The sequence below is a fragment of the Leptidea sinapis genome, chromosome 11, assembly GCF_905404315.1.
Source record: "Leptidea sinapis chromosome 11, ilLepSina1.1, whole genome shotgun sequence".
NCBI lineage: Eukaryota > Metazoa > Arthropoda > Insecta > Lepidoptera > Pieridae > Leptidea > Leptidea sinapis.
Genome location: NC_066275.1, coordinates 4873025 through 4889825, shown reverse-complemented (window position 1 = coordinate 4889825; position 16801 = coordinate 4873025). Strand labels below are relative to the sequence as shown.

At 33.5% G+C, this 16801-nt stretch overlaps 1 long non-coding RNA gene and 1 pseudogene across 1 annotated transcript in view; one reads left to right on the top strand and one right to left on the bottom strand.

The window, feature by feature from the left end:
* Nucleotides 1–373: 373 nt before the first annotated feature.
* The window catches only part of LOC126966779 (uncharacterized), a 61961-nt gene continuing 45533 nt past the window's right edge, over nucleotides 374–16801 (bottom strand). Inside the window, exon 2 of the long non-coding RNA XR_007729800.1 lies at nucleotides 374–1117. This is a non-coding gene — a long non-coding RNA (uncharacterized LOC126966779). The remainder of the gene's footprint in view (nucleotides 1118–16801) is intronic.
* Nucleotides 15008–15085, top strand: LOC126966988 (small nucleolar RNA U3; annotated as a pseudogene).

Here is a 16801-nt window from a genome sequence, read left to right as displayed (position 1 = left end):
AATGGAAATGCAAATCGAAGACGCCAGGCAAATATAGGAAAATGTTCTTGTACAGTATATATTATATAAGAGTTTTATTTTATTTGTTTTCGTAGTTTCAAGAAGTAATATGGTGTTAGTTACACTCCGCGTAACTGGCTGCCAGTCATGAGGTCACTTGAGTAAACAAAGGCGCTGATACAATAATATCTGTATATCACTTTCGTTTATCAGCGCACAGCCGACACACGACCTTTCTTGTGTGTAAAACACACTTGCCTACGCTTCCATACGGTCGCTTACAACTGGTTGGACTGGAAAAGCTCTTTGCACCTATTAAAGTAATTAATGAGGTTATATAAATAATTAATATGTTCTGCAATGGAAAAAAAAACAAATTTGTAGCTGTTTAATTTACTTATAAAAAAAACAAATTCGAAACTCGATTGCAGGGTCACCTAAAAATTATAATGACAATAATTTATTTATTTAAGGACATCCAGTTACAGTTATACTAAAAGTAATCTTAAAACAAGTAAATGTCTAAATAAAATTGTAAGTGCACTGAATATAGGTGCCACAACATGCAAACCAAGTAACAAAATATATCAGTCAAAACTATTATAGCTACTACTTAAATACTATTTAAAATTATTCAAAAAATTCCGAACAGCAGACTTAAATGCAATGGGTGACGTGTTAAATATGTCTACAGATACATCGAGAGAGTTATTTATATGTTTGGCTTAGTCTAGATATAGGAGAGTGTATTTTCAGATTAGTACGAGCTAACGGCAAACGCAAAGAATATAATGTAAACCAACTGAAATACGTTAGTATATATTTATAGTATATTGGTTTACACAATAATGAAATGAATTAATTTATATTCTGACATAGTTCCCATCAGCCGCCTTACATAACTTTGGTGGCCCGTGATTGTGCTCATCAGAAATAACATGTAAATGACCGATTGCATTCATTACTAATCTGGCTCCACATTTGTTCGAGAACTTTTTAGAACAGTAGTAATATTGCTTCGCCTTGTCCTTCCTGCCGTGAATTGAGAATATATAACCTGCGTACTTTAGTAGAGGGCGCTTCACTCCGAAGATACTCACTAATTCGTATGACGAATCTGTAAAGTAAAAATATACAAATTATAAATGCTGTATGTTATTGTATAAAATAAATTATCAAAGGAAAAATAAAATCAAAAAAGGAAAGTAAGTAAGTAAGTAAGATCTTTATTTGTTGACTAGGGTAATACATTATTTAAATATATTTTATCTCTCCAAGTCGTGCCCGTTATTGAGTATACAAATAAGAGCGACCATATCATTATTAAGAAAAATTATTATAAATGTCATAGTTAAATTAAAAATTACGTTCAAAATACGCAGTTACTAATTAATTTGTCAATGTTACTACAAGGCTTCAAAGTCATTTTCTATTAAAAATTCACTGATCTTATAATAACATTTATGCGCTAAATATATTTTAAGTTTATGTTTAAATTCCCTTTTAGGCCAGTTTCTCACATGCTCTGGTAATTTATTATAAATTTGTTGTGCCATGCAGATTATACTTGAGTGTTTTAAAGTGGTGTTTGATTTCTCCAGCTATGGCTGGAGCCAGCCTAGAGCATAAGCGATTTTCAAAACGTAAATTTCTCGTTTGGCCTTCGGATCTCGTTTTGTAAAGATGGGGGTTGTCTTTTACGAAGACAGCTACTTCTAGAATATATAGTGGACGCAACTTTCTGTCCTTTTTAATTTAAACATAGCTCTTATACAGCTTTTTTGTGAAAGAAGTACTGCACGGCCTCCGCTACTGTTGCCCCAAAATATAATACCGAAGTGAAGATTCAACTAACCCGTAATATGCAGACAGTAGGGCCTTTATATGGGTAATCTTGGATAGATGAAATAGTGCGTATGCCTGCGAGTTCACCCTTTTTACAATTGGAAAGTAAAATAAACAAAAACTGAAAATGTTGGGTAATCACGTGTTACTTTGATCATGCGCGTATTCCACAACTATTACAGATATAAAAAACTTTGAACTGATATCGAAAGTACGGCATCTAATCACTAAAATGACATCAATATATTTTATCAGTCGCTGTCATAATTTTAATAAGACCTTTTCAAAAAAAAAATATATCTATTTAACCTTCACACAGTTTTGGACAATATCGCCGAAAGAATTACTTTCATCACCTCGAAATTTCATTTAACTTATTCTAACTATACAATATTACTGTAAAAAAAGATTAATTTAAACACCCTTTTCTTGTGAAACCAACAGATCTTATGACGAATTAATAAAACTATATAAAATTCTTATGTTGCGGTGTTTGTAGTTAAACTCCTTCGAAACGGCTTGACCGATTCTCATCAAATGTTGAGTGCATATTGGGTAGGTCTGAGAATCGGACAACATCTATTTTGCATCCCCCTAAATGTTAAGGGTGGTCCACGCCAAATATTTTTTTTTTAATTTTTTTGACATTTATTTTTAAATCTATTTGATTATGAGTCAGCATTAAAAAATACATACAACTTCAAATTTTCACCCATCTACGATCAACAGTTACTTTTGTATCGCGATTTTAATATCGGCAATACAACGTTTGCTGAGTCAGCTAGTTAAACTATAAAACCCGCGCCGGATTCCCCACGTGCATGTGGTATATTAAGATGTCACAAAAACACCGTGATACAGAATAACGTTGTCCTCCTAAGACAACCCACGTTAGACAATCGCTTACCGACATTAAGGGCTCTTTGAAAGATGGCCCCGCGCTTGCTTAATCCGGCACTGTAAATATTACTTACGTAGCTAAAATGAGTTTTTTATGAGTTCCTATGTAACAATAACACATATATTTGAGATCACACCTCATTACACCATGATGCCAGAAAATGTAAATAACAAATGTATTACGAAATTCAAAAGAATTGTCAAAAACGTTTGTGTGGTAACATTAATGATTTTCTTAATGATACCACAAACTGGGGATGGAGGCCTCAGGCTATTTAAATATAAATTTTTGCTGTACGATATTACACATAATATATTGTAACGTATTTTACTGAATTTCTTGCGCTAGTTCTTCTCAGGTCTGAAGCATACTTTTTCGAATGGGTGGTAGATATTTTACGTTCAATCACCATCATCAGCCGGAACATCCACTGCTGGACAAAGTCCTACCTCAAATATCTCCACGACGATCGGTCCTGCGCTGCCCTCATCCAACGTATCCCGGCGATCTTGATTTTTTGCCACATATAAATTATTTTTAGAGTGAACATTGCAATATTACTTTATTTTCCTAAAAGAAACGTAGCCTTAGTTACTCCTTACTACATCAGCAACTTACCAATAAAAGTCCCGTCAAAATCGGTCCAGCCATTTCAGAGATTAGCCGGAGCAAAAAGACTAAAAAAAAATTTTGGTGTATGTACCTTTTATTATATATACGTTTAGTTAGTTATAGTTATATATACGTTTCTATTAGAAAAATATATTCATATTTCATATACATGTAGCAAAAATCGGTTATTACAATGTTACAAATAGACACTCCTATTTTATTTATATGTATAGATTATAGTGATATTTGTCAGAGTCACACATTTTACTATTGACCATCACCAAGGCAGAGTTAAGCTTCAGTGAGAACAAGTGCCATGAAACACACTACACATGCCACATTCATCATTTTACAAAAAGTTAATAAAAGAAAGAAAACTCAAGAGCTCTTCAATGGATGCATTAATAATTGTAATATTATCACACACACTGTAAATAAATAAATGTATTTTATTATTCATTCTCATCATCTCATTCATTTATTATTAACATTTTTTCTTTTTCTTCTTTATATAGACAATCAAATTATCATTTATCAAAAGCACTTTATTGTTGTAGATTAAACAACCATGTTCAATAGAAATTGTTTTATTAAGCTTGACATTAAATTTTATATAACTTATAAATAATTTTACCGACATTTATCAATTTATTTTATAATTTACAAACATGTACAAGTCTAGTGAATACAGAAGAGATTCTAGTCTATTCACATTAAGAAGTTTAAAACAAATAAAAAAATTGCTTTTATTTGTCTACTCAAATATAACATAAAACTTATTATTGTATGAGAAAATAATTTTATTTGAATATACCTACGGTTCTTAAGTAAAATTTAGTAAAACCGACAAACTAATTTTGTTATTTATAATATATTATTATAATTTATTTAAATTACATAATAAATATTACTAAAAAAAGGGAAAGGTAGTGTAGCACTGGCCGAGGAATTAGCAATTTACAAATAAAATTGTGAGTAGAAGGAGAAATTAAATGACGGTTTATTATAACGAAAATTCAACATTATCTTATCGTAAAATATATATGCTATATATATATTTATATATATATATATATATGCTATATATATATATATATATATATAATATGCTATATATTATTAATACCTTAATAAATACTACAATAATAAAACAATTCCATAAAGATATAAAGTTTACAAAGCAAAAGCTAAAAATTACAATTTACTATAATAATATACTCTACTCTCACAAATACTAGGCTTTACAATGATCCTATGGGTATGTACTCTGTTTTTTTTTATAAACGCGATATAAAGTTACTCCAGTTTAACATTACTTCTGCCTACCATGTACCTAATTCTGTAGTGACAAAGGTAACTTTACTTCGCGTTCGTGTTATTAATATAACACAGTTTATAAATAATAATGTATATGCCGTACGCGTATTAAATTTTAATTAATTTCCCTTCAGCCGTTCTAAAATACAATGGAGGCTCGTGATTATGGCAAGGGTCGTAGAAGACGATCTTTCTCATCTTGTTGAAGCGAAGCCTGGCCTTGCACTTGAGCGACGGCTTCTTGACACAGTTCCAGTACCTGTCATCGGTCGTGGTCTGAACGAAGCTGTACTGGTGTACAATCATCATAACAGTCGTTCGGTTTCCATTCATGCACGATACTATCTCGTATTTGATTCCTGAAATATCATTGAGTGTTAACTGTCATTACATTACAAATGTTTCATCTGATTGTATCAAACAATCACGTAATAAATATACGGTTCATTACACCAAACATAGCGGAGATACAAACCAACGTACTTATAAATGACCAGAGATTGGAACTTGTGTACACTACGGTCTTCTTGGGTATCACGTTAAATAAAAAGCTTCAGTGGGGTCCACATATTACCCATCTAGCAGATAGACTCAGCTCTGGGGCATATGCAGTTAGAAAGATTAGAGAGTACACGAATGTTGCGACCGCTAGATTAGTGTACTTTAGTTATTTTCACAGCATCATGACGTACGGTATATTACTATGGGGTCATGCTGCTGACATTGATATAGTGTTTGCACTGCAAAAGAGAGCTGTTCGTGCTATATATCAGTTTGGTTATAGACAGTTTCTCAAAGAAAATTTAAAGAAATAAATATTATGACTGTTCATTGTCAGTACATTTATGAAAATTTAATATATGTTCACAAAAATCGTCACCTTTTTGCTCTTAATAGTGATTGTCATTATTATAACACTAGAAATAAGGAATTGCTTGTAACTAATTCTAGTAGGCTTCATAAGATACATAATAGCTTTAAGGGTAAATGTATACACTTCTACAATAAAGTCCCAGCCACTGTTCAGGCATTATCTATAAATAAATTTAAATGTTTTATAAAAAAATTGCTGTGTCGTAAATCCTATTACTCCACTGCTGAATATCTAAATGATCGGACAGCCTGGGACTAGATTGTGATTATTTTATAGCGATAGAAATGACTGTACAATATTGTATATTTTTATTGAAAAGAGCGCAAAAAAAAGAATGCTGGGAGAGTTTCTTGCGCCGCTTTTCTCTCTCAGAGCGCCATTTGTTTCCGAAGCGGTAGTAGTATCTAGTAGTATAAGAAATGACATCAAAAAGAATTCTAAAGGAATCAATTTTGAGAAAATAAATGCCTTTATGCCTTGTCATACCTGACACTAAACCAAGAACATGTAAAATATTTATTATATCACTGACAACACTGTCAATACAATGATAATTCTGACGTTTTCCCAATGTCAATCACCTTGGTTTATTCTCAGATTATTCATATGGTTGTCAGAATATGTATTAACAATAAATATATATTATATCAATAAAGGTTTTAATAATTTGTTTCGGTATTTAGAACTGATTTTGCTTTGAAAATTTATATAGTTATTTAGGTGTCATTCCAGAAAGGCCAACAAATAACATATTATTATTTATTTTGCGATTTAAGATAAAAAATATTTTGTTGGGTACATGTTTAGTTACTTGCAACAATGCAATGCTAATGGATATCAAACTAAGGTCTGTTTTAACTACAAAGTTCGTAGTGAATGTCTACCATATAACTGCGGTAGAACGCTCCGTAAACGTAATCCAACGTTGCGGCCTTTTTACATTAAAATAGTTTTAAATAATAAAATAGATAATGAAATAGGTATTGACGAAGTAATACAAGTACTTATTGAATACTTTTTATTATATTTCTATTATATACATAAATGAATACACCAGACATACTGGTGTAGTATGATAGGATCGTTTATCTCCTACCGGCACCGAAAACACGGGCCCGCCGTTTTATAAAAACCAATGCACACCACAATCACCTGGGTCACGGCGTCAAATAGCAGACATCTATCAAAAGCTCAGTCTATTAAACATTTCTTATAATATACCATACCATGACACTATACTTTTATCAATATAATAAATTGCATGAATCCATGATCTAAATATCAAATGCTAGCTATATTATATACATTGCGATCAAAAGATAAGAAGGAACATCTAACAAAAATAGCTATCCTATATCTTCTTATATATAAAATTCTTGTGTCCCGGTGTTTGTTACCAAACTTCTCCGAAACGGCTAAACCAATTTGTTTGAAAAATTGTATGTATATCGGGTAAGTCTTGGAATCGGCCAACATCTATTTTTCATATCCCTAAATGATAAGGATCGCCCTTAATTTTTTTTATTTTATTATGATTCATTTTTGTATCGCGATTTAATAATAATTCTATTCCATCCACAGAAACGCAATTGAGTTGCAAGATGGCAATCGAATATAATGATTATTGTAGTACGATAAATTTTATGTACGATATATTTGGTAATATTTAGTTATTTTTTTTTATTAGTTTATATGGCAGTACAACGTTTGCTGGGTGAGCTAGTCATATAATAATATTTATGGCAGAATATACACAGAGTACATTGTGATGATTTTGAATGTTTACACATATACCCTTATATCATTATTATGAATGGCACTAATATTTAAGCGGGACCTTTAATAGCAAAAATAATAAAAAAAAAATAGAATTCTAAATATTACAACAATATTTGTACATCTATGAAACTGTCTAGCTAAGTTGACGTTTCAAAATAAATGTTTTTTTAATAGAATTTGATGTAAAGCCTACAGAGCACTAACGATAAACATTAACTAGACCAATGGGATTTAATTATTCTCTGTCATGATCTTATCTTATTCTTCGGCCAAAATTGTAATTCTTGGGATGCGATTAAAATTTAAATTAAATTTTATGAGTCAACTTTACACACATCAACGGCAGTTTGATACGTCATTATCAAATATTTCCCTGTTTCCATCATGTAATACCTAGTTTTTGCCTTTCTCTTCAGTAACAAGCTCAGTCATCAGATCACTTCTGTGAAGCATTTTACTTGTAATATAAACCGTTCGACAGCTTTCGTAAAACTGGTGGAGTGTGTGAATGATCAGTACACATGGCAGTAATGACTCCATCTGTACTCATTCTCAAGCGCGCTTTACAATCGCTAGCCAATCTTTTGGAGCAATAAAGGTATCTTGTTTTGCCTGTCTGACCTTGAATATAGAATAACTGGCGTTGGTACAGGATAAAGGTTTTACCTCCAATAAACTGAAGTTCTTGATAGACATCTAGAATTTAAGAAGATTTTTGAGTAAGGATGAGTAATATCGAGACTTAATATAACTACATAGAATTTGAATCCTCTAAAAGATTCTGAAACAGTGAGCTTACTGCTAACATTAAAACAGCCAGTCCTAGTAGTAACCTAATATCATCCATTACTGATTATATACAAATAAACTAAGTATTCATGAAATAATTATTTATTATTTTAGTAGTAATTTACATTTTCTATAATGCAATTATTAAAGTTCACTTGAATATTATGTTCTTTTGCAGCGTTTAAAATATCCGGCGGTGTGCTGTCAAAACTTGAATCGCTCATTTTTTCAAGAAAAATGGCGGGGTTTCGAATAAACTACTTTTTTTTACGGCGCGCCACATTCTGGCAGTGTGGAACGCGCTGTACCGAAAATGTTCTTTTTTTGAAATTTATACAGATACCACGCATCGAGCAATAATAATGTGGTTGTTTGTTGAAACTCTTTGCACATGAATGGATCGAAAAAAAAAACCAAGGTGTGTTGTTGTGAAATTCAGTACAACATTACAACACTCGTTTGGATGATGTAATGGTTATTACGACATTGGGTGTTTTAATGTTGGTAATAAGCTAACTGTTTCAGAATCTTTAACAGAGGATTTAAAGCATGGGTGTAGATAAACTATTATACAGAATGCAGAAAATAAAGACGGAATGTCTGAATCATCTGTGTGAATCAAATATTAATTTATTTAAACCATACATTACGAGTACTTATTTATAAATATAATTAGGGACAAGTCTGCAATTTATATCCACTTATAATTCCTCAATCCAAGTAATAACTACTATGCAACAATCGAATTCCAAATGATTTGATATTTATAATTATAAAAAATTGCAATTATTATTAAGATTAAGGATACACAAACACATACAAATATCTGAGGTGGTACTAAGTTTCACTAATAAATCTACCTAAAACATACCTAAAAGTACGCCTAATTAAATTGAAACACGAATAAAATGTTCATTGGTGGGAGCGAGCAGGAGAGATTTGCAATACTCCTCATAAATATCCATAATTGTAATAAAAACACGGGACATGAATCAATTTCAATGAAGGATTTTCGATTAATGTTAATCATGGTTGATTGCTGTTTAATAGATTTTACTTATGATTTAATAAATCAATACAGCTCATGTAGATAACATTTTTTTAATATAATAGTTAAATTATTCTTTTAAAATTATTTGCTGAAATACATTATCAATAAATCGATATTAAATTGAAAATCACACAAAAATGTGATGACAATCATAATTTGAGTAGTATAAATGAGCGCGAATTCGAAGTAAAGATCAAGAAGACAAAAATGTTACGTTATCATAATTTTATCCAAACTTTGTAGTATCCAAGAAAACTCTAGCTTGTGGATTATAACTTCGCTTTAATGTTTTCTTCGTAGGTCTTACATACGTGTCGGGAAATGTGCGATTACTCCGCCCAGCTGTATTACATCCTTTGGCTTCACTCGTACAGTATATTGTGCACTTATTAACCCAACCTGACATACAGTCCGTTGGATAACTTTCGTAAGGCTGGCGGCGGATGAGTGTGATTTGTCAGCGCCACCGTTATCTCACCATCTTTGTTCAACTTCAAACGAGCAGGACATTCGCTGGACAATCTTCTCGAACAAAACAAGTACTGTTTCTTGTCTTTTGGTCCTTGAAACGAGAACACATAACCTTGATACTTTATCAATGTTTTCCCTCCAACAAAGCTGATTGCTTCATAGCAGTTGTCTAGAAACAAAAGGTAGGCTAGGTAAATAATCCAAAGAAAGCGAAAATTCATTCCATTAATGAACCAAATTAACAAAACATGCTTATAGTTTAATACAGGATACGAAGTAAAACACTACTTTAGGATATTTATTTATTCGCTTCTCTTGCTATTAATTTTACAAAATTTCTTATTCCTCATTAGATCAGATTAATAAAAACGGTATTTTTTCAACTAGTATCATCTTAGATTTTGTTTTTTTTTTTGTTTCTCACAACTGTCGCGAACATTATACATACATCTGGATAAAATATCGTCTACACGTAAATAATACGGTGTCTACCCCTTCCTACTAATAAATAAAAGGGCAAATACAATTGATAAATCAGATTTTGGAGGATTGGTCTGGAAATGGTCCTGAGAAGAGACATATTTCATGCATGTGAGTCTAAACTCGAGTACCCCGCGCTCCTTGCTTCGCGCACCCTCTCGCTGCTCTGTGTAATGGCCAAGTCGAGTCACTAGTTTTATTTATTACAGATATGGTAGAGGCGTTGACTCTCAACTATTTTAAATTCACATACAATCCATTCGACAACATTCTCAATAACGGCGGAGGATGATTGTGCGCACTTATTTTAAACACAATATCGCCTTCGTCGTTCAATCTCAGTCTTGCCCCACATTCTCCGGATATCTTCTTCGAACAATATAAATATCTGCGTTTCGGTCCTTGGAAAGAGAAGATATATTTCTGATATTTTATCATCGTCTTGCCCCCAATCATATTTATCGTTTCATACGTACTTTCTACAAACAATGTTAAAATTTGTATATTACGTCACATCAATAAAAAAACAAATTTTATTTGTAGTTTTTAACCAGTGGGAGACTTGTTAGTACAGGATGCAGGCGGCACATTTTACTGCCGTGAGGCGTCACTTAGCATCAATTATTCTGTTTTGATACAACACACCACACAATCAACACATAATACAGTTTATGTTCAGTTTTTTAAGGAATAGTTATAAGTTACCTTGTTTTGTTATGTATCAGTCGCGCGCAAAAGAAAAAAAAACTACGAATAAGTCTGGGCAAAAGTCTCTTCTTGCTCCTGCAACCAAATTATACGTTGATACAGAGCCAGAGAAAGAAGGAGAGGAGGAGATGTAGGTTTTTATGTACGGAAAGATATCGCGACTAGAGTACGACAACAACACCATCTTCACTAGAAAAACTATCGTTAGAAGTTAAACTGCCTGGTACGAGCACAAACAGCGCTGGCCACAGCCTACAGACCTGAAAACATTTCAGTACTGGAGACGCTCGATGTACTTGGCGAGTCCCTAAACTCCATGTCTCGTTGTTATTTCTCGTGTGTTCTTGGTGATCTTAACATTGATGTCACTATTGAAGACTCCCCAAAAGCAAAACAACTTAAAAACTTCTGTTTTCACCACTGTCTTGCACAACTAGTCAATGAGCAAACAAGAATCACCGATATCTCCCAAACTATTCTTGATCTGGCCAAAGCAGATAAACTTTTAAAATGCAAAAATGTTAAGGTAATTCATAACCACTGTTTAAGCGACCGTGCATTGATCCTAGTTGACTTTGATATAAGGAAACCTAAAGAAACAAACACGTTTGATTCACAAGATCATGACACACCATAGATCTTGACGCTTTCACACAGGATCTCAATTTCATAAATTTCAAGGGATGTGCCCTTGGGGACTCCATTAATACTCTTAATGGTGTAGATGAAATGATTTTTATTTTCAACAGTACCGTTACTAGTTTATTTGACCTTCACGATTCGAGTCATAAATCAATTATGAAAAATAAATCTAAACCTTGAATAACGAACATGATACAATTTATGATGCCGTTACAAGACGAAGCTTTAGCAAACGCACTGAAAAATAAAAGAGAGGGCTCTAAAAGCTATTATCGGAATGTTAAATACTTGCTAACTGCAAGCAGAGAACGAGAAAAAAGGGCGTATTTTAATCAATATATTAACAATAACCTAAGAGAACCTGTATTGACAATAACCTGAGTTATTGAACTGTATTTTTTAAATTAAACAACTTCAAATTAGAAACTATTTTAAAGAAGATTTGCGTTTACTTCTGTGCGAGACTGGGTCACACACTTACAAGGGCAAAAAGAATACTTGTTTTAATTATTACATTTTTAAAAAAAGATAGCTTAATGTGTAATGGCCAAGTCGAGTCACTAGTTTTATTTATTACAGATATGGTAGAGGCGTTGACTCTCAACTATTTTAAATTCACATACAATCCATTCGACAACATTCTCAATAACGGCGGAGGATGATTGTGCGCACTTATTTTAAACACAATATCGCCTTCGTCGTTCAATCTCAGTCTTGCCCCACATTCTCCGGATATCTTCTTCGAACAATATAAATATCTGCGTTTCGGTCCATGGAAAGAGAAGATATATTTCTGATATTTTATCAGCGTCTTGCCCCCAATCATATTTATCGTTTCATACGTACTTTCTACAAACAATGTCACAATTTGTAAATTACGTCACATCAATAATAAATACATTTTATTTGTAGTTTTTAACCAGTGGGACTTATACTTTAAACTTGTTAGTACAGGATGCAGGCGGCAGCTTTAACTGTCGTGAGGCGTAACTGAGCATCAAATATACTTTTTTCATTTGAAGAGCGCCTTAGCTAGTGAAATTACTGGGCTAATGAGAGCCAACATCTTATTACTCAAAATAACGAGTGCAATGCCACTTTGAAGTTTAGGTTTATCAAAATTATTATTTTTTAATCGTGAGTATAAATATTTCATTTAAATTACTGAATCTATCATCAAGACTGAAAACAAAATTCTATGAACGATGAGGGACTCGAACCCGCGACCTCAAAGAGCGCTTGCACGCGGGTTTGAGTTCCGTTATTTCTGTAATTGATCCCAGAAGTGAGGATTATCAGTTTAAAACATACAAATTGTCTATCATCAAGACTCAACGGCCACTCTTTTAACGGCTGTTCCCAAAATACTATCTACAGACAGAAATAAATTACTACCGTCTACTATCAGTAATCTGAAGCTGTCCCAATATACCCGATAAGTCATTCTTATCGCCCTATATTGGGACGCGTGAATTGCAATTTCCATACCAAATTCTATCGCTGGTAAACTATACGTCGTCCCATTGACAGACAGCGTATACGGATGAATTTGAGTTACTGTCGATAAGTTTATTGGGACAGAAAAGTCAACGATAGTTGCGTTTTTTATCTCAAGTAAGAGATAGACTGAATTGGGAACGGCCGTAAATGAAATAGAGTATTTTACAATAACAAGTTAGTTTATAAGTTGCTGATCCAAGATATGAGTGACTAATAAAGAATTCACTGTATGAATATAAACTAAATCATCAGGTTAACATTAAGATCGTCTTGTATAATATTTTTCAGAACGTCACAGAATAATAAATATAGGAGATCGACTCAAACCGGGTTAGCTGAGGTAGAGTGCAAATAAATTTATCTCATTTTAGGCACGGCTGTTCTTGTCTAACAATACTTTAACAAATCAGTCTCAACCTTTTTGCACATTCAATGCAAAAATAACATCGCCAGTATCATTCAATCTCCATTCTGCTCTACATTCTCGAGAGCGTCTCCTTGGCCTGGCCAATTCTTCAAGTGGGCGGTTAACTTCGAGTACTACTAGATAAATATTATTGAATAATTTATACAAATAAAATAATTTATACATCTAGATAGAGTATCTTGCTGTTAGTCAACCGATAAAAACAGGCCAGGTTTAATACTACAGTATTGTGTGCGGGACGAACTGTGTTAGTGTGATCATAGATAATAGAGGTTAATTCTAATATAAATTTATTTTGACGTTTTCACAGGACAGCTTATCTGATCTAAGGTTATCAACTAATACTGGCCATAAATATTGCTATAATAACAAGAAAAGCGATGACAATTTTTTTCTTCTATTTGTTTGTGTAGTACTTGCATTGTATAAAACAGTACATAAATTCTCTTATTAGTAGGTATATTTTTATATTTTTTTAAAAAGAAACACTTGCGACGGACACATACATCCAACACACCACACAATCAACACATAATACAGTTTATGTTCAGTTTTTAAGGAATACTTATAAGTTACCTTGTTTAATTAATGTATCAGTCGCGCGCAAAAGAAAAAAAACTACGAATTGGATTATTAAACGCTACAGATCCTTAAACACTGGCAAATATTAATTCTTTGCTATTTTTCTCAATCACTCATCTGACAATTTAGCGATTAACGAAACATGGCTCAAGTCTGGGCAAAAATCTCTTCTTACTCCTGCTATACCAAATTATACGTTGATACAGAGCCAGAGAAAGAAGGAGAGGAGGAGGTGTAGGTTTGCATGTACGGAAAGATATCGCGACTAGAGTACCCCACCATCTTCACATAGAAAAACTATCGTTCGAAATTAAACTGCCTGGTACGAGTATAAACATAGCCCTGGCCACTGCCTACAGAACTGAAAACATTTCAGTACTGGATTTATCGTGTGTTCTTGGTGATCTTAATATTGATGTCACTATTGAAGACTCCCCAAAAGCAAAACAACTTAAAAACTTTTGTTTTCACCACAGTCTTGCACAACTAGTCAATGAGCAAACAAGAATCACCGATATCTCCCAAACTATTCTTGATCTGGCCATAGCAGATAAACTTTTAAAATGCAAAAATGTTAAGGTAATTCATAACCACTGTTTAAGCGACCGTGCATTGATCCTAGTTGACTTTGATTTAAGAAAACCTAAAGTAAACAAACACGTTCGATTCACAAGATCATTACACAACATAGATCTTGCGCTTTCACACAGGATCTCAATGACATCCGTTGGGACGCCATTAATACTCTTAATGATGTTGATGAAATGATAGATATTTTCAACAGTAACGTTACTAGTTTATATGACCTTCACGCTTCGATTCATAAATCAATTATGAAAAATAAATCTAAACCTTGAATAACGAACATGATACAATTTATGATAACGTTACGTGACGAAGCTTTAGCAAACGCACTGAAAAATAAAAGAGAGGGCTCTAAAAGCTATTATCGGAATGTTAAAAACTTTTTACCTGCAAGCATAGAACGAGAAAAAAGGGCGTATTTTAATCAATATATTAACAATAACGAAGACCTTACTTCATAGGATCATTTCTATAGTAAGCTCTTAACGAGAACCTTCACACTATGTAAGGAGTAGATATGGTGAAACTCACACGATCAAGATTACGTAAGATAACTCATGTAATAACGGGTCACGCCCCCTTTAACAGAAGAGACGGCCACACGCCTCATACTGAAGTAAGCAACAAGCCTCATACCGTAGTGTGGCCACATACCGGGCCAAACACCTGGGGTTACCGAGGACTCTCCCCGAAGTCATGGGTGACATCAGAGGTTTGAGTAACTTCCTTGGGATAGCAAGACTAGCAACCCAACCCTAGGACGCAAAATAGGCGCATAGCAGACGTCGAGTTGCGGAAAGTAGCCCGTGAATACCTATACCTATTAACAATAACTTAAGCAAACCTGTATTCACAATAACCTAAATTATTGAACTGTATTTTTTAAATTAAAGACCTTATATCAAATTAGAAACTACTTTAAAGAAGATTTGCGTTTACTTCTGTGCGAGACTGTGGTACTATCGCAGTTTAATTACTGTAGCTCCGTCTATGGCCCAGGATGACCGCTAGCGCAGAAATAGCAATACAGAGAGCGGAAAACTCATGTGTACGCTTTTGTTTCAACATACATAGGAAAGCATATATAACTCCTTACTTGAATAGCAAGGGCATCCTGAACATGAGTGCAAGAAGACAACTTCACTATGCTTGTTTAACACAAAAGGTTATTTAGATATAGAACAAAAAGCCTGAATATTTGTTTGAAAAGCTCCGTTGGGTTAAAGACTTCACCGTACAACGCAGCTTGCGTGCAGACATACAACTTGGCCTGATAATTCCTAAGCACAAAACAGCTCGGTTTAGGGGATCTTTCAGATTCTCTGCAGCAAAAATATGGAAGCCTTACTCCCTCCTCTAAAGAAACAAATGAGTTCGGGTGCTTTAAAAAAATACCGTTTTGCTCTGCTAAAAAAGCAACTTGATGCGGAGAAATTGAAAAATCCTTTTCTTTAAAGGATTTTTTTTCTGTATGCGGACATAAACACACGCCCACACTGCGTAGCCAAATTATTCGTTTTATTTTTTGTAATGTTTTGTATGGCAATAAAGAATTTAGTTATTTATAACTTAATATTTGCATTTTAAGCATCATGCATTGTCTTTTGTCATTGTCGCGCCAATCCATGCTACGTATTCTTCTGATATTAAAATAGCTTGGGGTGATAAAGAGAAGTGAACTCTTGACACTCTACATGCGCTTGGTATGAGTCCAATGTTTATGTACTATTGGCTATTGGCCTATTGATAGCTACAATAAAACCTTCTCTGATTCTGGTAGACAATAATCTGGCCGTTAACATTTTTTCGATAGGATTTTGACATCGGTCACGTCATTGTCATAAGCTGAGATAGAGAGTTCGTCAAAAGCTGCCAGTCTGAAAGCAACTGTTTGTATAATGTACTTAGATAATTGATGTCTAGATAAAGCCTCAAAGCTGCAATGTTACCGATGAACAGGACAATTTTATTACTTTAGTGTGCGTGACAAACTACGTCTTACACTCGCGATTTGTATGTGATTTTGTGTTAGTGTTCAATTTTTTTTTGGCGTTTTCGCTCTCACAGACTATCTGGACGTATAAAAGATCTAAGATCCTCTATTAGGCTCTGTATATCTTTCCACTGGCTGTACGTATCAAGCGTGGTGCAGGGTGGTTGTGTTCACCGTCAATACCAACAATAGTCCCATCCGGCTTAGTCGTCAGCTTCACTTTACAATACGCCGCCTTCTTCGAA